This window comes from Xenopus tropicalis, chromosome 7 (assembly GCF_000004195.4).
Source record: "Xenopus tropicalis strain Nigerian chromosome 7, UCB_Xtro_10.0, whole genome shotgun sequence".
NCBI lineage: Eukaryota > Metazoa > Chordata > Amphibia > Anura > Pipidae > Xenopus > Xenopus tropicalis.
In genome coordinates this window covers 119491332-119518171 of record NC_030683.2, presented here as the reverse complement: position 1 = coordinate 119518171, position 26840 = coordinate 119491332, and positions in this window count along the sequence as shown.

Sequence of the window (26840 nt, the reverse complement as noted above, 5' to 3'; positions counted from 1 at the left end):
TCTGTCCGTCTGTCTGTCTGTCTGTCTGTCTGTCTGTCTGTCTATCTATCTATCCATCCAATCTATCTATATCTGTCTGTCTGTCTGTATATCTATCTATCTCTCTATCTATCTATCTAATCTATCTATATCTATCTGTGTTTCTGTCTATCTGTCTATCTATCTATCTATCCATCTAATCTATCTATATCTATCTGTCTGTCTGTCTGTCTATCTATCTATCTAATCTATCTATATCTATCTTTCTGTCTGTCTGTCTGTCTATCTATCTAATCTATCTATATCTATCTGTCTGTCTGTCTGTCCGTCTATCTATCTATCTATCTATCTATCTATCTAATCTATCTATATCTATCTGTCTGTCTGTCCGTCTATCTATCTATCTATCTGTCTAATCTATCTATATCTATCTGTCTGTCTATCTATCTATCTATCTAATCTATCTATATCTATCTGTCTGTCTGTATGTCCGTCTGTCTGTCTATCTATCTATCTATCTATATCTATCTGTCTGTCTGTCCGTCTATCTATCTATCTATCTAATCTATCTATATCTATCTGTCTGTCTGTCTATCTATCTATCTATCTATCTATCTAATCTATCTGTCTGTCTGTCTGTCTGTCTGTCTGTCTATCTATCTATCTATCTAATCTATCTATATCTATATCTATCTGTCTGTCTGTCTGTCAATCTATCTATCTATCTATCTATCTATCTATCTATCTATCTATCTATCTATCTATCTATCTATCTATCTAATCTATCTATATCTATATCTATCTGTCTGTCTGCCTGTCAATCTATCTATCTATCTATCTATCTATCTATCTATCTATCTAATCTATCTATATCTATCTGTGTGTCTGTGTGTGAAATAAACCCTATAGGGCTGTTCTGCCCCAAATAAGGGGTAATTATATCTTAGTTGGGATCAAGTACAGGTACTGTTTTATTATTACAGAGAAAAGGGAATCATTTAACCATTAAATAAACCCAATAGGGCTGTTCTGCCCCCAATAAGGGGTAATTATATCTTAGTTGGGATCAAGTACAGGTACTGTTTTATTATTACAGAGAAAAGGGAATCATTTAACCATTAAATAAACCCAATAGGGCTGTTCTGCCCCCAATAAGGGGTAATTATATCTTAGTTGGGATCAAGTACAGGTACTGTTTTATTATTACAGAGAAAAGGGAATCATTTAACCATGAAATAAACCCAATAGGGCTGTTCTGCCCCCAATAAGGGGTAATTATATCTTAGTTGGGGTCAAGTACAGGTACTGTTTTATTATTACAGAGAAAAGGGAATCATTTAACCATTAAATAAACCCAATAGGGCTGTTCTGCCCCAATAAGGGGTAATTATATCTTAGTTGGGATCAAGTACAGGTACTGTTTTATTATTACAGAGAAAAGGGAATCATTTAACCATTAAATAAACCCAATAGGGCTGTTCTGCCCCAATAAGGGGTAATTATATCTTAGTTGGGATCAAGTACAGGTACTGTTTTATTATTACAGAGAAAAGGGAATCATTTAACCATGAAATAAACCCAATAGGACTGTTCTGCCCCCAATAAGGGGTAATTATATCTTAGTTGGGATCAAATACAAGGTACAGTTTTATTTTTACAGAGAAAAAGTTAATCAATTTTAAAAATCTGAATTACTTATTTAAAATTGAGTCTATGGAAGACAGGCTTTCCGTAATTCGGAGCTTTCTGGATAATTGGTTTCTGGATAAGGAGTCTGATACCTGTAAAATTAACTCTCTCTATCATTAACTAATGACATCATACAAATGAAACTTATTTAGGCAGCCAACAAATAAACATTAATTGCTGCTTATACTGCCAGCGGACAGGCTCCATAAATGAAACTATATAAGTTACAATCACAAAGACATTAATCATAAAATGGGAGAAAGAACTTCTGGCGTTGGACTTTCATTTACTGATTCAAGCCTGATTCCTACCTTTGTGCTTCTGTAGCTCACTTTGAGCTGTGTTAGATATAACTTGAATATAACCAGTCAGGGGATACATGTATTCATAGCTTACACCAACCATAGCTCAACCATAAGAAGGGTTTTAGAACCTTTTTGCCTCCCGGTGGGCCCCGGCTCTAGTGGGCCCCGGCTCTAGTGGGCCCCGGCGGCCCATACCCGACCCTTGCGACGCTCCCCCTGCCCGACCGTTCCTGCCCCGACGCGTTATATTTACGCCCTCGGGGAAGGTCGCCGGGTGGGGGGCCCTGCGAGGGGGGTGGGGGGCCCCTCGGGGGGAGGGGGTACGCTATGGGCGCGGGTTTTTCAGGAGCAAAACATACATGCCAAACCGGCCTGTGTGTGATACTGCATGAAGTTTATACAGAATTTGCAACTTTTTCTATTAACAGGCAGAATATCATGAAAATACACACTTAAAAACTAACGTAAGAAAAAAAAAATACACAATAGGGCTTATTTTGAATCAAATACAACCTGCGTTAGGCTGCACTCCATTCATAAGGGGGAGTGGGGGCCCGTCATTCTGAGGTGCCAGGTAGGGGTGGCAGGGAACGTTGTCTGCATTGGGGCTCTGTACTTACTCACCAGTGACGGTAAGTGCTGGGGCACAGCCTGCAGCTAGGGGGCGCAAATGCCTTTGCAAATGCTTTTTAACAATGTAATTGGTATATGTGTATGCAAAATAAGTTTTTTAATGCCATTAACTCATTAGCTATTATATAAACCCTTATCCTCAACGATTTTCCTGTTGTCCAATCAAGAAGTTGGTAATAGCAGTCTGACCTAATTTATAGCCGTATGGCGTGATTGGCTGACCAAGGCCAGACATTTCTAAAATGTTTGCGTAGAAAAATTGTACAAATACAAGTGTTGAAAAATTCACCTGAAGCTTCTCATCGACATGCGGATTTATATATAATCACATTCCCTTTAGCAACACATTCACTGTAACAGCGTCACTGGAATATAATGGAAATAGAAGAGCTCTAACCCCGGAGGAACATACACCTGATCCCTCACTTGGGCTTCTGTACACCTGCCTCACTCACATGCAGAATTGGCAGCAAATGGCATCTCTTGTGCCAAATTAGCAGCTTTATTAAATAATTAGGTGAGTTTAGGGGCTAACTTGTCCTTATAGACTTTATAATACAAACGAATAAAGCCAAGTACCTGGTGCTGGATTTATAGATCTTTGATCAACGCTTCTTTTTGTGAAATTGGTTTTTGTTGGGTTGTTTCCAGCTTCTGCTACAATGCTGTTGAACTGGAAAACTGGGTCATTTTATTTTTTTGAAGGTTGTGTTTTGGTTTTCTTTCTGTAAAACATAATTATAGAAGCAAGAAAATTCACCAGGGGGAATTCTACTGACCTGTAGCTTCATTATAAGTGCAAAAGAATTGGCCAACGAGAATGCTGATTAAAAGCTACATCAGGCATCTCCCTGTTATCTTACATATAGAGATAATGATGGCATTTTTCCCATCATTATATGGCACAGGAATCAGACATGGGGATAAAGGGACAGACTTGTTCAGTGCTGGGAAACTGTGCTTATTGCTCCCAACTCCAATTGCAGGAACAGAGAACAGGGAGCCGGATTTACTCACATCAGCTGGGATTCTCATTGGGGGATTTCTTGCATTTTAATGCAGCCGCTGGCCCTGGGGATTTGGGGAAAAGTTTTATTGTGCAATATTGCTTTAAGAATACAACCCTGATGTTGCTGCACTACAGCTCCCAGCATGCCTCACCCTTCGTTATATGTTACATTATTCTGGGATTTGTAGTCCAGCAACAGCTGAGTAAAGTTTGGTTGTGCAGTGCAGGGCAGCAGGGTTGTCTATCCATTAATGCATGGTCAGCTGAGTTTCTAGTTTATGTAGAGCCAATACATGTACGTAGGTCAGTTTTACATTAACTATTTCTCTATGTAAGTGTGGGGTTCAGGCTTGATGACATTGGAGGTTTAAACTAAACTGTTAAATGTTTATGATTTTATATCAGCTGCTTTTTTATGAAATGAGTCTTTTCCATTGTTGTATGTTTTGACATTTTGGTTGAATAAAGGTTTTTGATTCTGAATACTGAGACCTTCCTTGTGCCTGAGTCCTGCCTGGTTCTTGTCTGAAGACTATTTGCTTTCACCCATGGGCTGTTAATGTACTTACTTTTGTTTTTGCCTCTTCAAATCCCGGGCCTACACCATTACAGGTTGCCACTCTGTTGGAAGGAGAACATGACTTATGGACAAAAGCAGTCTCAGTCTAATGAAGAGTCTATAGGGTTGATTCACTAAAGTGCGATAATGCATATCGCATGCTTTTTTGCGTTAAAATTGATGCAGAAAAAAACATGTGATTCGCTAAAGTATTATTGCATGCGTTAAGTCGCATATTGCGTGCGTTAATTAGTGCGCAATTATAGAAAAGTACAGTTCATGAGCTTTTGGCAACACAATATGGACTTTGCAGTGGGACTTATTCAAGTCTGTGTTGGCCCCAGAGTGATGCAGCCGCCAGTTTGCAGGGAAATGGGCATTTTCATAAAAGTAGTTTTACGAAAGTAATGCCGTGTATGCCTAATATGGCATACGTTTTTTTGCACGCGCCGACTATTTGTGTGCAATGCATCAAATACCACACGAAAGTAGTCTTTGCAACTAAAATAACGCAAACAGCATCGCGTCTTAATTAATGCAAATATACTTTTAGTAAATCGTACGTTAAGACGTGAAAAATTCGGCGCAATAACATTTTTACACATGCTATAAATAGTGCTCGAAATATCGACCTTTAGTGAATCAACCCTTATGCCTTTGCCGTGGATTTCTGGAAGAGGACGGTGGAAAATCAAAACTATTTACATCCATAGGTGGATGAGGGCTGTGCTAACCTATAATCCTATGATGAACGCTGTACCTTTCTGTAACACACCCTTATGCCCTAATGTAACCAAGCACATGTTATTACCCAGCACCCTGGCCTCTACCTACATTGTACCTAACTGGTTCCTATCCGCTGCGCAACTTGATTACAGTCCTGACTGAACTCTCCCCGAGGAACAGGCACCTGATCCCTCACTGCCAGACTATTCACTTCTCTTCCATCTCCAAACCAGCAACATGATCCCGTCTTTCACTGCCGTCTGTATTATCTCTGCTTTTGTGACAGCTGGTAAGTACCAAATAAATTTTAGTATATAGTCTCCGCTATATTGAGGCTTGGTTAATTTCTACTTATTTCAATAGAACTAGTGCATCTCTTCTGTCACGAAGTGTATATGGGAATTGCATGCATTGTGTATATAATAGGCTCACTTGTGCACATTTACTACCTCTGAGAATGGGAAATCCTGAAAGATAACAGATAATTAAGTAATAAGCTAAATATTCAGTATTGTGTGGTCACAAAGGACCATTAGATAGAAGGTGGTTTTCCCACTATAGGGCATCTCTTATTTTGTCCAGTGTAAGCATCTGTTTGTAAGCTTTATTTCATACTTATTTGGTACAACATTTTCCATGGCTACTTTAAAGCCCACTGTTTATTGTGATGAATTTTTCCACCATTTGTCACACAAAGACAGTCCCACAGTTATTCACCCACTTTTGGTTATTGTTTGTAGTCTTCTTCTCATATATTATGTATTATTATTATCACTGCTGCTGGACTTGTTGGTAAAGGCAACGGTATGTTGAGAAAGGAGAAGGGACACTGTCCAAAAATGATGAAATCATTTGGCTCTGTCTGGTTTTTTTTGCGGTTTCGATATATTTTATTATCTCAAATATAACAATCATAACAAGCCAGAGCACCGATACTGCCACTTCTGAGGAACGGCTCTGTCCTGAAATGGAGCGTCTTGTTGCAGCCCCTAAACAAATGCAAGTTGCCTTTACACCTAACTATGCAATGGTGCCCGCATTTACTTTGGCCTGCCCACCTTCATTAGTTCATATCTAATATTATTGTATTTGTCCCCAGTGCGTGTCATGAAGGCTACACCCCTGTTGACAGATATGTGGGTGACTGTGGTTGCTCTACCCGTAGAGTAAAGAGAGTTACACTGTCCAACAATGAGGGACTTAAAAGCTAGTTTAACCTATGAAACCATCAGCAATAATATTCCCATAAATGTTTTCTCTTTATTGCTGGAGGGTAATTACAGCTGATTTTTTTGGTAATTCAGTGGTAATTTGCCCAGGAAGAGTTCCTTGTACTAGGCACTGTCGGGTAATATATAGTGATGAGTGTATCTGTCCTGTTTTGTTTTGCTGGAAAATTCGCAAATATTTCAAAAGATTCACACAATGGCGAAAAATTCATGGAAAAATTCACCCGTGGCTATTCTTTCGTCGCTTGCGGATATTCTTTCATCGCCCGTGGCTATTCTTTCGGCGCCCGCGGCTATTCTTTCTGCGCCCCCGGCTATTCTTTTGGCGCCTGCGTCGCCCGTGGCTATTCTTTTGGTGCCCGCGCCCCCCGCGGCTATTATTTCGACGCCCACGGCTATTCTTTTGGTGCCCTCGGCTATTCTTTTGTCGCCCGCAGCTATTCTTTCGTCGCCCGGAGCTATTTTTTTGGTGTGTGGCTATTCTTTTGTCGCCCGGAGCTATTCTTTCAGCGCACGCCTATTCTTTTGTTGCCCACGGCTATTCTTCCGGCGCGCGGCTATTCTTTCATCGCCCGCGGCTATTCTTTCGTCGCCCGCGGGTATTCTTTTGTCACCCACGGCTATTCTTTTGTTGCACGGCTATTCTTTCATCGCCCGTGGCTATTCTTTTGTCGCCCGCGGCTATTCTTTTGTTACTCGGCTATTCTTTCGTCGCTCGGCTATTCTTTCGTCGCCCGGAGCTATTCTTTCGTCGCCCGCGGCTATTCTTTCGTCGTGCGGCTATTCTTTTGGCATGGGCGTCAATTTTTGGACGCGTGATGAATTTTTCCGCGGCTAATTTTTTCATCCGCTTTGCAAAACAATTCGCCAATGGCGAAACACGGAAATTTGCCACGAATCATGGCTGGCGAAACATTTCGCCCTTCACTAGTAATATATACTGTGGGGGTTTAGCTGGTAGCAGCCGGTAGCGGATGGAAATCTGGGCGTCACAAATGTGACAGGCAATTCTGGTTTGCAACCAAAATGGGCAGGCTCCTGTCTGTGCTTTATTTCCCACAGCAAAACAACATGTCACAACTTGGTGGTTCAACAAAACAAAGTCTCACCAGACTGTAGTTTCAACAAATGGTATAACCCAAATCCTCACTGCCAACGCCCAGCAGTCCTTTTCTGGAGTCCCAGAATCAGGGGAGAATACAGTCACTGACCCCCTGCTGCACACCCAGGCTCACCTTAAATGCTTTAGGTGTTGCCTAATTGGCTCCAGCATTGTCTAGCCATACTTCAGGGTCCTAGCCTCTCCTGCCCTGAAGATTTAAAGGAGCCAGTACCTTAGCCTGGGTGCTATATATCTGCCATCCAACAGACAATTGTCACTGAGACAAACCTTTTTGTCGCAATACGTAAAGTTGTTTTTTTCTATATGAATTATTCTGCCTGCCTCTAACCTATCATCTGGTTGCTTTGGTAAATAAAGAACTGTTAACCATACTATATTACTCCAAGCGTAATTTCGAAATTCGGAAAGGTTCTGCCGCTGTTTACAATTGTTCGGTACGAAAATTTCGTGACTTTCGGATCGCCAATACCATATTATCGTGACTAATACGATTTTTTCGTAAGCATTTTCATGATATTTGCGATCTTCAGAAATGATCGTATCCAATCCGAATTTTTCCCATTTGGGATTCGAACTTGTGTTTTAATGAATCGGCCCCTTTGTGTTACACTTAAGGAAGACTTAAGTTTTCAAGTACAAATTAGCCATAAAGTGAATTGCAGCTCTGATTGGAACAAGAGCCACTGCAACCAGATGCCCTCTGGTCCCTCTCCGTGTTTCAAATGATGGGTGGGCGTGTCCTAATGGTCCCTACAGAAGAAGTAGCCAATCACAGCCTCTTTAATCATACCACCCCAACTGGCTTTCTTTAAGGAAATCACATCACAATGGGTTATGAAATTGATAAAAATATATTGTTAATAGCTTTTTTTCTTGGTTGGTATAAAAACGTTATGAACATTGAGTGATTTTTTTTTTTTTTATTTCTTTCCTTCTTAGCCCAGGCATCCCTGAGCTGCATGGTATGTAATACAAAACTGCAAAACTGCACGGGCAAGCTGCAGGGATGTTCGGAAGGGGAGATATGCCTTGCAATATCGCATGTTTTTAAAAACAAACGTAAGTAACATGTAAAAACCTGCGGGTGGCTTAATTTGCACACAAAAGACAGAGGGTGCCAGTCTGGAGGGACCCATGGCACCCGACTCGAGTATAAGCCGAGGGTGACTTTTTCAGCACATTTTGGGTGCTGAAAAACTAGGCTTATACTTGAGTATATACAGTATATTTTGTTTTTAAAGAATAGTAGCCCCACACTTGCCCAAACGCTTCTTTTTGCCTACTACATGTCAAAGTTGCCAGTGAAAGATTTCAACCATTCTCTCTGCCTTTACCCCAGGCAGCCGTTGCACCCCTTAGGGTTCTTGCAATCCTGTCCAGGGGCAATGAAAATGTCCCCCTTTGTCTTTTTTCTTTGGGGGCAGAAAACAAGGGCAGCCAAGCAATGATGTTGTTAGGGGGAGCGCAAGTTGTCAATTGGGGAAGAGCTGCTGGCTTATATTTAGTTGGGGGCTTCGCACGTGCTCCTTCTGCCTAATCATGCTTCACTTCCTTTACATAGTTACATAGGGTTGAAAAAAGACCAGAGTCCATCAAGTTCAACCCATCCAAGTAAACCCAGCACACACAACCCACACCTACCAATCTATACACTCACATACATAAACTATAAATACAACCACTAGTACTAACTGTAGATATTAGTATCACAATAGCCTTGGATATTCTGATTGATCAAGAACTCATCCAGGCCCCTCTTAAAGGCATTAACAGAATCTGCCATTACCACATCTCTAGGAAGGGCATTCCACAACCTCACTGCCCTCACCGTGAAAAACCACCTACGCTGCTTCAAATGGAAGCTCCTTTCCTCTAATCTAAAGGGGTGACCTCTGGTGCGTTGATTGTTATTGCCCCAGTCATTAGGCGGGTGGGAGTATTTTCCTTTTTTTCCTTCCAGCCGCCAGCTGGAGCCTTACCAAGGTGATTAATGGCATTGCATCCACACACTTCAGCACACTTTTTGTGTTTGATTTGTGCACCCTGGATAGGTGTCATAGTCCTCTGGGCTTGACCCTAGGCCAAGACTTGGCGGTCCCCACCCTAGCTTCGGCGAAGGTGGATCTGCCCGCACATGCTGTTCATTGGCGAAAGCCTTGGCCACATGAGCATTGGAGCCCATGCCTTCGGGTAGGACTCACAGGAGATGGCTCACCATCAGAGAAAGTTATTTGTAGAATGATAGAATTCAGAATTTTTTTTGGTTAGAAAAGATAAAAAAGGCCACAATTACCTTCTAAACTAATATTTTGGGTGATGGACATATGGTAATATTTGGAAGTCTGTTTTGTACAAGTTCCATCTAAATACTAAGCTAAACCTTGTATAGGGAAGGATGTATATGATATCCTGTAATAAAATGTGTATAATAGGGCAGCACTAGTTTATATGTACCTGTACCCATGATACACCTGTGTCTCTGTGCCAATGGGATAATTTTTAGGTTCCACCTAGTTCTCTATGGAGGTTAAAGAAAAAATGATATACACAAGAGCATTGACCAATGAGAATGCTAATTAGATTCCCAGCACTATATCAGCCATTTTGATATTATCTTACATTTAGAGATAATGATGGCATTTTCCCGTCATTATATGGCACAGGAATCAGACATGGGGATAAAGGGACAGACTTGTTCAGTGCTGGGAAACTGTGCTTATTGCTCCCAACTCCAATTGCAGGAACAGGTTTCTCAATCCCTGGGCTTGTGCAGTAAGTTCATAATGTTTATATCTATGTTCAGTATACAAAATACAGCATTTCTAATGATTTTCAATTTTAGTTCTCCAACCCAAGGGGTTGGTGAGCAACATGTTGAGGCCACTGCTTGGGGATCACTGTGCCAATTAACCCTCACATAGCTGTTGTCATAACAAGGACCCATCATTTCTTCTAACATACAGTGTTTTGATTGCTGGACTTGGGAATCTTGGCAGCTTCCAACAAATTTATATTTCCTTTTATCTAATAGATATGGCAAAAGAAGATCAATATTTTGAAAGGAAATGTGCCAAGCCTCAAAACTGTAATATCCGAGAGAAAATGACAACTTTGCCACTTGAAATAGCCTATAGCACTACCTGCTGCAACACAAGCGCTTGTATCCCCCCCACACCTGAGGGTAAGTACCAAAGGAAATACAAATGAACAACCAACAATGTTTTGCTGCAGGATTTTCTCTCCTGGGGTAAGCTTATGGTGTTGTGCAACTGTATCACAAGAAGGGCTCCAGTTGCTCTTGAACTGTTTATTTAACTAAATCCACAGAGGAGTAAATAGCAAAAATAATGCAGTGTTTGCTCATAGCAAAGATCAGGTATATACTCAAAATATTCAGTCAATAATATTCAATAATATTCAGTCAATAAGACCCTGCAGGGTCCATCAAGCACAATATCAGCAACACAAGGACAATGGGTTACCCCCAGCTTGCAGGAATCTTCTTCCAAGTGGAGCCCAGGCAATTCTCTATCTAGCCCTGAATCTGTACACTTGTTCTCCCACTCCTATGTAACAGTACCAGGATCTTAATCCCATGACACTCCTCATCGGAGCCAAAACCTGCTCTTTAGTTATTTCTGACTGTCACAGTTTTTTAACTGCCACTTTTGTTTTAAACATTGATGGTTAGTAAATGGGCCCCCTAGTTTGACCTATTACAGATCTAAGATCTAGACCTAAACCTAGGCTTAGGTTCCATGTTTGTCCCAACCTGCCTGCTCAGGTGGGCATCTACACCAAATGGACCCAGAGCACTTGGCTGCTCTGCCTGTAGCACAATGCCATCTAGTGGCCAAGATATAGAAAAACATTGGTCATATTTGACCCAGGAAAAAGGGACTTAAGGTCCCCATACACGTCGAGATCGCCAAGTAGATCTTCACCCGATATCCCCACCTATGGGTGGGGGCCAAACAATCCAATTATATTGGCGGCAATGGGGCAGTTGGTTCAGGGACCGCATCCACGAACCAATGCAGTCCCCGATCCGACTGAATTTTCTAACCTCGCCGATCGGTATCTGGCCAATCTCAGGCCAGATATCGGTCAGGCAGGCCCCTCGTTTCTGCCCCTACATGGGCCGATAAGCTGCTGAATCAGTCCAAGGGACCGATATTGGCAGCTACAATCCGCCCGTGTATGGGGACCTTTACTTCCGTTCTAGACACTCCCATGGGGGTCTACAGTACAAGGGGACTGCCAGGGAAAAGATCACTTGTTTTACCAATCCAGTACACTGTATTACTGAGATTTGACTTGAATGTAAATTTAGATTCCAGCTGTACTTAAGGTTACTAAGAAAAATATCATTGGTGTATGCTACAAACTGGCCAGTGTAAGTGAGGAGAATGAAACCCAGTTACTATTACAGATGGATACGGTCAAGTTATTATTATAGGGGACTTCAATTATCCAGACATTGACTGGAGTAATGGGGTTTGCAAATCAGAAAAGGGTTTTTATATGCATAGTACAACCTACTAGAAGAGATTGACTTTCGGATCTGGGAATAACAATAACACTGAAATAATCTCACGTATGTGCTTTACGTGAGCATTTAGGGTCATTATAACAGGGTCTCCTTCGAGGTTATACTGCAGAGACAACTCTATAAGGGAGGTACCTGGACTAAATCCTAGGCCTGCCAGTATCTATTGACTAGGAAAGGCTTATACGGTCAAATACAGAAGGCAAATAGAATGTTCTTGAAATGCTACTTAACCAATATACGTGCCTTTAACAAAGAAAAGAAATAGCAAAGCAAACCACTATGGTTTGAGAGAAAGGTTGACATTATGGTTGGTGAAGAAAAAAAGATGAAAGATGAGCATGAAAAAAAGATAATAAGAAAATGCAACAAATTCAATGTAACAGGTCACATTAAAGCCCCTACATCAGTGCTGTCCAACTGGCCCCCCTCTGTGTGGCCCCCCACCTGTCTGGCTGCTTTGATGGTTTATTCTTGTGTAAGCTTTAAATGGTATCAGTACTGAGATTTACTGCCCCCCCCTGCATGGTTCTCACCTCAGATTCAGGCTGTAATCCCTCTGTATTGTTTAAACATGTAATCCCCTGTGTTGTTCACACCTTTTAATCTCTGCATTGTTCACCCCCTGCAGTGTTCACACCTCAGGCTCAGGCTGTAATCACCCCCATTGTTCCCCTCAGGAATAGTAGAAACCCACAAATAATCTCTGCACACTACAAAAAGAACATATACTGAGTAGTGATGTAGCGAACATCGCCGAAAACGTTCGCAAACCCGTTCGCGGACTTTCGCCAAAACTCGCGAATATTCGCGAACTTTGCGAACCCCATAGACTTCAATGGGAAGGCGAACTTTAAAACCTAGAAAAGCCATTTCTGGCCAGAAAACTGATTTTAAAGTTGTTTAAAGGGTGCCACGACCTAGACAGGGGCATGCAGGAGGGGGATCAAGGGCAAAAACTTCTCTGAAAAATACTTTGTAAAAAAAAGCCAAAAAATAACGCCAAAAAAAAAAACGCAAGCTATTCCTATGTATATGCATAGGCGATAAAACGAAGCGAAAAAACGCGGCGGAAAAACCAAGGCGAAAAAACGCAGCGCCAAAAAAAAACGCGGCGAACCCAAAGTGGCGAGCATCTGCAAAAGTCACCTGATGTTCGCGCGAATTAGTTCGCCGGCGAACAGTTCGCTACATCTCTAATACTGAGGTGGTACTGCAATTAAAAAGTTTTTTTTAATATATAGTTATTGTGAAGACTGTAGGAGCAGTGCCAGCATTGTGTCACTGTATGCTGCCTGTGTGTGCCATACACACACAGGCAGGGTAGGGCAGGCAGAGTATGGCACACACAGGCAGGGTAGGGCAGGCAGAGTGTGGCACACACAGGCTGGGTAGGGCAGGCAGAGTTTGGCACACAAAGACAGCGTAGGGCAGGCAGAGTATGGCACACACAGGCAGGGTAGGGAAGGCAGAGTATGGCAGGTTTTTGCTGTACTGCAACCATTAATATATGTATGGTCATGTGATAACCCAGGTGTGGTTTCAAGTGGGTGCGGTTTCAAAAAGGGGAGTGGTCAAAACTGGCTTCCATTATCGGCCCTCCACCATGTAGGTCGGAAAAATTCCGGCCCTTGGTACAACAGAAGTTGGACAGCACTGCCCTACATAATTATATATATTAGTTAAGTTGGGTTTAAAAAGACCAAAGTCCATCAAGTTCAACCCCTCCAAGTGACCCCAGTGCACATATGTACACACACTCCTTACCGTCCTATCTATAACAGCCTCTTATCATCATGTAAAAGCTTTCAACTAGATGTTAGAATATTGTTGGTGGGATATACAGTACTTCTATTTATTAGTGAGGCTGAGCACCGATGTTGGCTAATCAGTATGTAAGCCAATGCATCTCACTGGGGCTCTGGGAAGGCCACTCAAGATCTTCCTCAGTTCTTACTCAGTTCTTGCAGACCTTGCCATAGATACTCCTAGGGGCTGATTTACTAATCCACGAATCCGAATCCCGAATGGGAAAAAATCGGATTGGAACCGAACATTTTGCGACTTTTTCGTATTTTTTTCGATTTTTTTCGTCACCGTCGCGACTTTTTCGTAGCTGTTACGACTTGCGCAAATTGTCGCGACTTTTGCACTGCCATTATGACTTTCGTGAATTGACGCAACTTTTGCATAGCCATTATAACTTTCGTGAATTATCGCAACTTTTTCGTATTGAGCGCTCGAAAAATTTGCGACAATTCGCAAAAAAGTCACAAAATACCGATCATTACAAAAAAAACGCATTCGAACGCTTTTCGGACGTTCGTGGATTAGTAAATCTGCCCCTAAGTCTCTGTGCATCTTTCCAGATATTGGACATCTTCTCACTAGGGTCACAATGGAACAAGGTACATCACCGGGACTATCCCATGTGGTACTAGACATAAAACACCAAATGAAACCTTTAGATTTTGTCCTGTCATCAGGCTAACAAGAAAATGACCCCAAAGAGCGAGACTGGGACAGGTGGGGCAACAGGAGCCATGACTGGGGAATGTAATAAAGACCAAAGAGGTTAACTAGTGGTGGGTGATGGGAGTTGTAGTTTGTAAAGAACAGGAAGTAAGGGCTGGGGATATAGGCAGGAAACAGCTCCCTGGTGGGTAGTCCAAAAAGGGAGGAAATAGATGAAGGGGCAAGTGTTTTGGGGAGAAAACAAGCACAGTAGGCAGAGAAGACTTGGGGTATATTTATAATGCTGTGTAAAAAGTTGAGTGAAGCATTACTAGGAATGTTGCCCAGGGCAACCAATCAGCAATTAGATTTCAACAGTTAGAAAACCAAAGCATCTGATTGGCTGCTATGAGCAACATCACCGGTAATGCTTTACTCCACTTTTTACACAGCATGATAAATATACCCCTTAGAAGATTAGGTGCAGGCTTGGTATTGGGTTATTCAAGGGTTCATGTTAATAATATGTTTTTGTAAGTTATGCAGCAGCTAATTATTACACATACATGGTTTATAACTGTGTTTATATCAATGTTAATTACAAATATGGTGTTAGTGTTCATAAGAATAAGGGGCTGATTTATTAATCCACAAATCCAAATCCCAAATGGGAAAAAATCGGATTGGAAACAAACATTTTGCGACTTTTTCGTATTTTTGAGATTTTTTTCGTCGCCGTTGCAACTTTTTAGTGAATTGTCACGTCTTTTTCGTAGCCGTTACAACTTGCGCAAATTGACGCAACTTTTTCGTATTGAGTGCTAGTAAACGGCGGGCAAACCTTTCCGATTTTTTTGCGACGGCTACGAAAAAGTCGCGACAATTTGCGCAAGTCGTAATGGCTACAAAAAAGTCGCAACAATTTACTAAAAAAGTCGCGACGGCGACGAAAAAATCGCAAAATACCCATCATTATGAAAAAAACGTATTTGGATGCTTTCGATCCGTTCGTGGATTAGTAAATCGGCCCCTAAGTGTGGGGTAGAAGGGAAAATGAGTAGGGACTAATATTGCAATTTGCCCTTAGTCGTGTTATTTATGTAACAGTGAATGATACTGTATCTTCTATCTTCCATCGCCGTAGTAATCCCAAAAAGCAATGTTTCCAATGAAATGACGTGTCCTACCTGTGATACGATGGAGTGCAAAAACTCTGAAATGAAGAATTCAATGCTGTGCATGGGCCCGGAGACCCACTGTATTACATTAAATGGTAAATATTGTTTTAAATGATTCATCAGACTCTGTTCCTGTATCTTATAAAATACACTGTTGGCCCAGGAGTAGTAACCAATAACAACCAATAAGCTGTTTGCGTTTAAACAGGTGACCAGTAAATGCTTTCTGCTGATTGGTTGCTATGGGTTCCTGCTCCTGGGCAAACTTAGAGGCAGATTTATCAAAATGTGAAATGAGAGCTCAACCCAACAAAATCCATGTACTTTCTACATTCATATGGGATTTTAGAAGCGTATACAGGTATGGACCGTTATCAAGGATGCTCGGGACCTGGGGTTTTCCAGATAAGGGGGAAAAACTTTAATCAAACAGTAATTAAACCCAATAGGGCTGTTCTGCCCCCAATAAGGGGTAATTATATCTTAGTTGGGATCAAGTACAGGTACTGTTTTATTATTACAGAGAAAAGGGAATCATTTAACCATGAAATAAACCCAATAGGGATGTTCTGCCCCCAATAAGGGGTAATTATATCTTAGTTGGGATCAAGTACAGGTACTGTTTTATTATTACAGAGAAAAGGGAATCATTTAACCATGAAATAAACCCAATAGGGCTGTTCTGCCCCCAATAAGGGGTAATTATATCTTAGTTGGGATCAAGTACAGGTACTGTTTTATTATTACAGAGAAAAGGGAATCATTTAACCATGAAATAAACCCAATAGGGCTGTTCTGCCCCAATAAGGGGTAATTATATCTTAGTTGGGATCAAGTACAGGTACTGTTTTATTATTACAGAGAAAAGGGAATCATTTAACCATTAAATAAACCCAATAGGACTGTTCTGCCCCAATAAGGGGTAATTATATCTTAGTTGGGATCAAGTACAGGTACTGTTTTATTATTATTATAGAGAAAAAGAAAATCATTTTTAAAAATGTGAATTATTTGCTAAAAATGAAGTCTATGGGAGATGGCATTTCCCTATTTCAGAACTTTCTGGATAATGGGTTTCCGGATAAGGGGTCCGATACCTGTATATCAATGGGTGAAAGTAAGAGTTGAACTTTTGATAAAAGCCCATAGGAACGAATAGAAAGTGTATGATTTTTTCTGGGGTGAGCTCTAATCTTACATTTTGATAAATCTGCCCCTAAGGGGGTCATTTACTAATGGTTGGATTTTTTTGTCCAATTTTAACTTTTTAGCGCAAAAAAAAAATTTGAGTTTTTCGAAAATAACTCCCATAATTTGTGTTTTATTAATGTTTAGTTAACGTTTTTTTTTTTTTTAATTTAGCTTAGAATAGTAGAATAGAATTGTCAGTGACAGCCTGTCCTTCAAGGGGAACTTAATCCCCTCATTGTTTTCAGTTTCACCCAGTTCAAGGGGAACTTAATCCCCTCATTGTTTTCAGTTTCACCCAGTTCAAGGGGAAGTTAATCCCCTCATTGTTTTCAGTTTCACCCAGTTCAAGGGGAACTTAATCCCCTCATTGTTTTCAGTTTCACCCAGTTCAAGGGGAACTTAATCCTCTCATTTTTTCAGTTTCACCCAGTTCAAGGGGAACTTAATCCCCTCATTGTTTTCAGTTTCACCCAGTTCAAGGGGAAGTTAATCCCCTCATTGTTTTCAGTTTCACCCAGTTCAAGGGGAAGTTAATCCCCTCATTGTTTTCAGTTTCACCCAGTTCAAGGGGAAGTTAATCCCCTCATTGTTTTCAGTGTCACCCAGTTCAAGGGGAACTTAATCCCCTCATTTTTTCAGTTTCACCCAGTTCAAGGGGAACTTAATCCCCTCATTGTTTTCAGTTTCACCCAGTTCAAGGGGAACTTAATCCCCTCATTTTTTCAGTTTCACCCAGTTCAAGGGGAAGTTAATCCCCTCATTGTTTTCAGTTTCACCCAGTTCAAGGGGAAGTTAATCCCCTCATTTTTTCAGTTTCACCCAGTTCAAGGGGAACTTAATCCCCTCATTGTTTTCAGTTTCACCCAGTTCAAGGGGAAATCCCATTTCAGTTACCAGTCAGGGAACTCCCTCATTGTTTTCAGTTTCACCCAGTTCAAGGGGAAGTTAATCCCCTCATTGTTTTCAGTTTCACCCAGTTCAAGGGGAAGTTAATCCCCTCATTGTTTTCAGTTTCACCCAGTTCAAGGGGAAGTTAATCCCTCATTGTTTTCAGTTTCACCCAGTTCAAGGGGAACTTAATCTCCTCATTGTTTTCAGTTTCACCCAGTTCAAGGGGAACTTAATCCCCTCATTGTTTTCAGTTTCACCCAGTTCAAGGGGAACTTAATCTCCTCATTGTTTTCAGTTTCACCCAGTTCAAGGGGAACTTAATCTCCTCATTGTTTTCAGTTTCACCCAGTTCAAGGGGAACTTAATCCCCTCATTGTTTTCAGTTTCACCCAGTTCAAGGGGAAGTTAATCTCCTCATTGTTTTCAGTTTCACCCAGTTCAAGGGGAAGTTAATCTCCTCATTGTTTTCAGTTTCACCCAGTTCAAGGGGAAGTTAATCCCCTCATTGTTTTCAGTTTCACCCAGTTCAAGGGGAAGTTAATCCCCTCATTGTTTTCAGTTTCACCCAGTTCAAGGGGAAGTTAATCCCCTCATTGTTTTCAGTTTCACCCAGTTCAAGGGGAAGTTAATCCCCTCATTGTTTTCAGTTTCACCCAGTTCAAGGGGAAGTTAATCCCCTCATTGTTTTCAGTTTCACCCAGTTCAAGGGGAAGTTAATCCCCTCATTGTTTTCAGTTTCACCCAGTTCAAGGGGAACTTAATCCCCTCATTTTTTCAGTTTCACCCAGTTCAAGGGGAACTTAATCCCCTCATTTTTTCAGTTTCACCCAGTTCAAGGGGAAGTTAATCCCCTCATTGTTTTCAGTTTCACCCAGTTCAAGGGGAAGTTAATCCCCTCATTGTTTTCAGTTTCACCCAGTTCAAGGGGAAGTTAATCCCCTCATTGTTTTCAGTTTCACCCAGTTCAAGGGGAAGTTAATCCCCTCATTGTTTTCAGTTTCACCCAGTTCAAGGGGAACTTAATCTCCTCATTGTTTTCAGTTTCACCCAGTTCAAGGGGAACTTAATCCCCTCATTGTTTTCAGTTTCACCCAGTTCAAGGGGAACTTAATCCCCTCATTGTTTTCAGTTTCACCCAGTTCAAGGGGAACTTAATCTCCTCATTGTTTTCAGTTTCACCCAGTTCAAGGAGAACTTAATCCCATCATTGTTTTCCAATTCACCCAGTTTCAAGGGGAAGTTAATCCCCTCATTGTTTTCAGTTTCACCCAGTTCAAGGGGAACTTAATCCCCTCATTGTTTTCAGTTTCACCCAGTTCAAGGAGAACTTAATCCCATCATTGTTTTCAGTTTCACCCAGTTCAAGGAGAACTTAATCCCATCATTGTTTTCCAATTCACCCAGTTCAAGGGGAAGTTAATCCCCTCATTGTTTTCAGTTTCACCCAGTTCAAGGGGAACTTAATCTCCTCATTGTTTTCAGTTTCACCCAGTTCAAGGAGAACTTAATCCCATCATTGTTTTCCAATTCACCCAGTTTCAAGGGGAAGTTAATCCCCTCATTGTTTTCAGTTTCACCCAGTTCAAGGGGAAGTTAATCCCCTCATTGTTTTCAGTTTCACCCAGTTCAAGGGGAAGTTAATCCCCTCATTGTTTTCAGTTTCACCCAGTTCAAGGGGAAGTTAATCCCCTCATTGTTTTCAGTTTCACCCAGTTCAAGGGGAAGTTAATCTCCTCATTGTTTTCAGTTTCACCCAGTTCAAGGGGAAGTTAATCCCCTCATTGTTTTCAGTTTCACCCAGTTCAAGGGGAAGTTAATCTCCTCATTGTTTTCAGTTTCACCCAGTTCAAGGGGAAGTTAATCTCCTCATTGTTTTCAGTTTCACCCAGTTCAAGGGGAAGTTAATCCCCTCATTGTTTTCAGTTTCACCCAGTTCAAGGGGAAGTTAATCTCCTCATTGTTTTCAGTTTCACCCAGTTCAAGGGGAAGTTAATCTCCTCATTGTTTTCAGTTTCACCCAGTTCAAGGGGAAGTTAATCCCCTCATTGTTTCACCCAGTTCAAGGGGAAGTTAATCTCCTCATTGTTTTCAGTTTCACCCAGTTCAAGGGGAAGTTAATCTCCTCATTGTTTTCAGTTTCACCCAGTTCAAGGGGAAGTTAATCCCCTCATTGTTTTCAGTTTCACCCAGTTCAAGGGGAAGTTAATCCTCTCATTGTTTTCAGTGTCACCCAGTTCAAGGGGAAGTTAATCCCCTCATTGTTTTCAGTTTCACCCAGTTCAAGGGGAACTTAATCCCCTCATTGTTTTCAGTTTCACCCAGTTCAAGGGGAACTTAATCCCCTCATTGTTTTCAGTTTCACCCAGTTCAAGGGGAAGTTAATCCCCTCATTGTTTTCAGTTTCACCCAGTTCAAGGGGAAGTTAATCCCCTCATTGTTTTCAGTTTCACCCAGTTCAAGGGGAAGTTAATCCCCTCATTGTTTTCCGTTTCACCCAGTTCAAGGGGAAGTTAATCCCCTCATTGTTTTCAGTGTCACTAAATTCAAGGGGAACTTAATCCCCTCATTGTTTTCAGTTTCACTAAATTCAAGGGGAAGTTAATCCCCTCATTGTTTTCAGTTTCACCCAGTTTCAAGGGGAACTTAATCCCCTCATTGTTTTCAGTTTCACCCAGTTCAAGGGGAAGTTAATCCCCTCATTGTTTTCAGTTTCACCCAGTTCAAGGGGAACTTAATCCCCTCATTGTTTTCAGTTTCACCCAGTTCAAGGGGAAGTTAATCCCCTCATTGTTTTCAGTGTCACTAAATTCAAGGGGAACTTAATCCCCTCATTGTTTTCAGTTTCACTAAATTCAAGGGGAAGTTAATCCCCTCATTGTTTTCAGTTTCACTAAATTCAAGGGGAACTTAATCCCCTCATTGTTTTCAGTTTCACTAAATTCAAGGGGAACTTAATCCCCTCATTGTTTTCAGTTTCACTAAATTCAAGGGGAACTTAATCCCCTCATTGTTTTCAGTTTCACTAAATTCAAGGGGAACTTAATCCCCTCATTGTTTTCAGTTTCACTAAATTCAAGGGGAACTTAATCCCCTCATTGTTTTCAGTTTCACTCACTTTAAAGTGAAAGTTAAACACATTAAGGTTTTCCTAGAATGAGCGCCAATGCTCCTAAAATGGCTGCTGGAGCAATTCCTGTTTGGGAAAAATAAAGAGGGTTCATCGAAACGAATGTCCATTTAAACTCACATTTTTCAGGTTTAAACCATGCTTTCAACTCGAAAAATTCAATATTTTTGAATGTAAATTCTAAATTTTCATTTGAGCATTTCAAACATTATCGTGACATTTTATAAATACAGCAATGATCAACTTTAACTCAAATTTATATCATGTCGAGTTTATACGGGGCAGACTTACTAAAACTCTATAGTTTCTCAAACATTTACTAAAAATATCCAATATGAAAAGTCCCCACAAGAAAAACTGCAACTTTTTTTAATCCCTGTTACAAAAATTCAACATTTTCAAGTCAATCCAAAAACTCTGCTTTATTGGATTGTTGCACAAAAAAACCCAGTGGTTAGTAAATGGGCCCCTTTGTGTTTAATGTTGTTGTACCAAGGCAATATTATCTGCTAGAGATATTACAGCCCTTTGTTTCCTCCAGCGTCTCACAAAACTGGCTGTGCCACAAATAATTTTTGTGGGAAATTGATAGAATTGGATCTGCGTGGTCTGGAGGAATTTATGAACGGAAAAGACTGCTCTGTAAATAGCCAAATTAGTCATTTGCCTGTGGGTAAGTACAATTCCTTTCCTCATTCAAATCCTCTTTCCTCCAATAAGTTAACTTTATAGATACAGGTATGGGACTTGTTATTACAGAGAAAAGGGAATCATTTAACCATTAAATAAACCCAATAGGGCTGTTCTGCCCCAATAAGGGGTAATTATATCTTAGTTGGGATCAAGTACAGGTTCTGTTTTATTATTACAGAGAAAAGGGAATCATTTAACCATTAAATAAACCCAATAGGGCTGTTCTGCCCCAATAAGGGGTAATTATATCTTAGTTGGGATCAAGTACAGGTACTGTTTTATTATTACAGAGAAAAGGGAATCATTTAACCATTAAATAAACCCAATAGGACTGTTCTGCCCCCAATAAGGGGTAATTATATCTTAGTTGGGATCAAGTACAGGTACTGTTTTATTATTACAGAGAAAAGGGAATCATTTAACCATTAAATAAACCCAATAGGGCTGTTCTGCCCCAATAAGGGGTAATTATATCTTAGTTGGGATCAAGTACAGGTACTGTTTTATTATTACAGAGAAAAGGGAATCATTTAACCATTAAATAAACCCAATAGGGCTGTTCTGCCCCCAATAAGGGGTAATTATATCTTAGTTGGGATCAAGTACAGGTACTGTTTTATTATTACAGAGAAAAGGGAATCATTTAACCATTAAATAAACCCAATAGGGCTGTTCTGCCCCCAATAAGGGGTAATTATATCTTAGTTGGGATCAAGTACAGGTACTGTTTTATTATTACAGAAAAATAGGAAATCACTTTTAAAATTTAGAATTATTTGCTTATATAGGAGACTATGGGACATGGCCTTTCCGTAATTCTGAACTTTCAGGATAATGGCTTTCTGGAAAAGGGATCCCATACCTGTAATAAGTAGGGCTCAGCTTTTGTGCATTATTATCCGATCCTAAAGGAGAATAACTTCACTGGTGTTTTAAGCTCCAGAAATTAAAGGGGGCCACTTATGTACCTGTGGATGCGAATGCGAGAGTGCTAAGGGGCACAAATGTGCTAAAAAAAAAAAAAGCTCAGAAATATTCGTTAAAAGTTAAAAGTATTTCTTTGTTACAAAAAGATTGCTGAGCTTTATCCGACACAAAAGCTTGGCACAAAAAGGGTTTAATCTGGTAGTGACCAAGAAATTTTCCTTCTTCTGCACTCAGCCAATCTTGTTTTCTTCTACTGTTTATTCCATTTGATGTATAGTTCGTCTCTTTTCTTTTCTCCTTCACCACAATTTTTCCGCCAATGTCCCCTTTAACCTTATTACTGGCAGCCATTTTGGTCAAAGCGGAACTTGTATTGCCACAGATTTTGAACATTTTGCACTGTTTCACTTTAGGGGCCTTTCCTTGGGGGGACTTTTAGTTTACCCAGGAAAACAATATATCGATTTTTCTCAAAACAACCTAAGCTTTCAAAATATGGTAGATTTTTTGTGTAATTCCAATTCTGTAACAAGATATAGGCTTCTAAATGTCTAAAATGAAAAATAAAAATAACATAATATAAACACACATACCAGAAACAAAAATTATTTTATGCACGAAAATACAACTGATTTGGAAAGTCCCATGTCTCCTGAACGTGCCAATACCAAATATATATCGTTTTATGGAGATTTGTCACTTGTATAGGTCACAAACTCCCAGCAGTACCCTACCAAATTCCCAAAGCACTGCTCCAGAAAGCTGCATACTTTAGATTTCAAGGCCAAAAATTCCACTAACAGAAGGTTTATCCCAGAAAATTTTGCATTTTTGGAAAGAACAGATTCTGGGGAATACAGAATAGGCACAACTGTCTGTCTACTCCAAACTACCAAGTCGCAATGCTTTCCTAAAGTTATTGATTTTTATCAAAATTTGTGAAATTTAAAAAAAATCGCTTTAAAGCTTCCAGTCTATAGTATCTTATCTCCTACAGGTCATAAAGTAACCAAATAAAACACCCTAATTATGAACGCCAGGGGTCCACTGAACAGTTTGATGCCCAATATGTATAGGTTTACCTAAGTATGCGGCATGTAGGGGCCCCAATGGGAACATACCCCCATATGATCTATCATTTCAGCTCCTGCAAAATCAACACATTTACATGCTTTATGTGGGATAATGCTACAAAAAAGTACACCCAGCCCAGAAAGCCATATATTTTTGGAAAGTACACATTCCCCTGAATCTAAAATGGGTACCCATGTCTTTCTACTCCAAAGTACCAAGCCGCAAAGCTTTCCTAAAGTTAGCAATTTTGAGGACATTTCCAAAAATCCCCTCAAAGCTTCCATTTTGCAGCAACTTATCTCCCACATAGCATTAGTTACCAAGATAAAACACCCTGAATTTGAACGCCAGGGGTCCACTGAACAGTTTGATGCCCAATATGTATAGGTTTACCTAAGTATGTGGCATGTAGGGGCCCCAATGGGAACATACCCCCATATGATCTGTCATTTCAGTTCCTTCAAAATCAACACATTTACATCCTTTATGTGGGATAATGCTACAAAAAAGTACTCTCACCCCAGAAAGTCATATATTTTTGGAAAGTACACATCCCCCCGAATCTGTAATGGGTACACATTTCTTTTTATTCCAAAGTACCAAGCTGTAAAGCTTTCCTAAGTTTGCAGATTTTTATGACATTTCTGGAAATCGCATAAAAATGTTGCAATTTGCCGCATTTATCTCTCACAATTTCTTGCGTACAAAGGCAAATCACCACAAATAGGAACAGCTAAGGTCTACTGAACAGTTTGATGCCCAATATGCATAGATATACCAAAGTCTGCGGTATGTACTGACCCCAAAATGAAAATAGCGCATATGGATTTCTCGCCTGCCAGCTCAGCTTTTGCACACAGAGCCCCCTGTCAGCGTATTATGTGCAGTAACCCCCCCCCAACTATACACAGACCCCCAGAAAACCATATAGTTTTGTAAAGTACACATTCTGATGAATTCAAAATAGGTAAAGTTATTTTTATACACCAAAGTTACACCTGGCAAAGCTACACTAAAAACAGATTAGGAACACTTATACAGGGATAAAAATTTAATAAAACCACTAAAATTGTGCAAATCAGTGAAACAACAAAACAAAAATATTAAAAAAAAATGTTCTTGTGTGTACATGTGCCAAAGTTGTGTGTCATTTTGCACTGCATCCAGGGTCCATTGGGCCTGGTGGCCCAGACCCGATCCCCACAGGGCGCTCCCCTGAGCCGCCTGTCTCCCTCCCATGATGCGCTAAAGGTAACTGTAATTTGTGCACGTTTGTGGGAGGGGGTCAGGTGGGTGGTGGGGGCTAATTTTGGGGGAGCAGGGGCCCCTCAGGTAATAGCCTCAACTCAGAATGGAAGGCAGGAAGGAGTGAGCAGTGCAGAGCGCAACTATATGGAAGTGAGAAGAGCGCATTTGGACATTTGGAGGTGACTGTGCTACACTTGTGGACTTAAATGAGCCCTAATATGTATCTCTCTCTCTTTTTCATACTTTAATAAGAAAACAAAACCCTCTGGTGTTCTACATGTCTGAGTTACCAACAAATGGACTGCGAATCGGCTATTTGTAGGCCTGAACATGACACCTGTATTACAGAAAGAACCATTATAATAACAAGTAAGTTGCTAGTTACTGTGATAGAAATAGTAATTCAAGGCAAGCACTTTAGTACAATGTAAGAATATTCCCTTAATTTAATCTAATAATGTAGCTGAGAAAGCAATGGTCTTAAATGATATTCCCTCCTGATGTACAGCTGAAGGAGAAGGAAAGGTAGAAACTCAGTAAGCTTTATCAGAAAGGTCTATGTAAATACAGCCATAAGCACTCCCAGAAAGTCCTCTATCAAAAGAAACACAGGATTTTTTTTCTTCTTTTCTGTGAACATGTTCTTCTGTATCAGACTTCCTGCTCTCAGAAAAATCCTTCGGGGCACAGGGACGAATCCGATCAGTTTGCTCCTCTCTCCCTCTCCCCATCCCTTCTCGTGTTTCCCCTGCCATCAGAATTTGCCCTCCCATCAGAATTTGCTCCCCCTACCAACTCTGTGTAATCTGAGCTATGAGGAGCTAGAGCTACACATATTAACTACTGAGACCAAGCTAAAATGGCAGCTGCTATCTTAAACAAACAGAGGGAGCTTCTAGGGTTCTATACTCAGGTATGGTAAAACATACATATAGCATTCTATATGGCACTAATGTGGCTAATCTATTAGCAGTAAAATGCCAAAATGGCTTTCCTTCTCCTTTAACACAGAATAACTAAACTCATTTAACTCACTTATAACATTTAACGCAGATAATTGTGCCACAGCATTCCATCTAATTAAGGAGTTTTTTTCTGAGGCCTCATATGAAAACTGGTGGTATTGCTTGCTCTTGTAAGGTTACATGCATTTAATAACTTGGCTTCAGATAACACAATTTTTTCAGTTTATATTAAGTTATAATGCATTTAACTGACAGTCCAAGTGGCTTAATCTGTACAAACAATGAAATACTACTTATAAGCAGGTGTTTCAACTGTACTACCGAGACAACATGCTTTGTCACTGAACAAATCAAATGAGCTACTATTTTTTTGGGCCAATATCTATAGTAGAAGCCCCATTTTAAGTTTTTCAGGGAACCATAACAAATGGGTTAGGGTTAGTGTATTAGGGTTAGGGACAAGGTTAGGGTTTGTTTATTATGGTTAGGGTATAAGGGTGAGTGAATTATGGTTAGGGTATTAGGGTTGGGGTTAGTGTATTATGGAAAGGGTATTATGGTTATGGTTAGTGTATTATGGTTAGGGTTATTAGTGTATTAGGGTAAGTGTATTATGGTTAGGGTTATTAGTGTATTAGGGTAAGTGTATTATGGTTAGGGTATTAGGTAAGGGTTAGTGTATTATGGTAAGGGTATTAGGGTTAGGGTTATTCGTGTATTAGGGTTAGTGTATTATGGTAAGGGTTAGGGTTATTAGTGTATTAGGGCAAGTGTATTATGGTTAGGGTATTAGGGTTAGGGTTATTAGTGTATTAGGGCAAGTGTATTATGGTTAGGGTATTAGGGTTAGGGTTATTCGTGTATTAGGGTTAGTGTATTATGGTAAGGGTATTAGGGTTAGGGTTATTAGTGTATTAGGGTTAGTGTATTATGGTAAGGGTATTAGGGTTAGGGTTATTAGTGTATTAGGGCAAGTGTATTATGGTAAGGGTATTAGGGTTAGGGTTATTAGTGTATTAGGGTTAGTGTATTATGGTAAGGGTATTAGGGTTAGGGTTATTAGTGTATTAGGGTTAGTGTATTATGGTATGGGTATTAGGGTTAGGGTTATTAGTGTATTAGGGTTAGTGTATTATGGTAAGGGTATTAGGGTTAGGGTTATTAGTGTATTAGGGTTAGTGTATTATGGTATGGGTATTAGGGTTAGGGTTATTAGTGTATTAGGGCAAGTGTATTATGGTTAGGGTATTAGGGTTAGGGTTATTAGTGTATTAGGGTAAGTGTATTATGG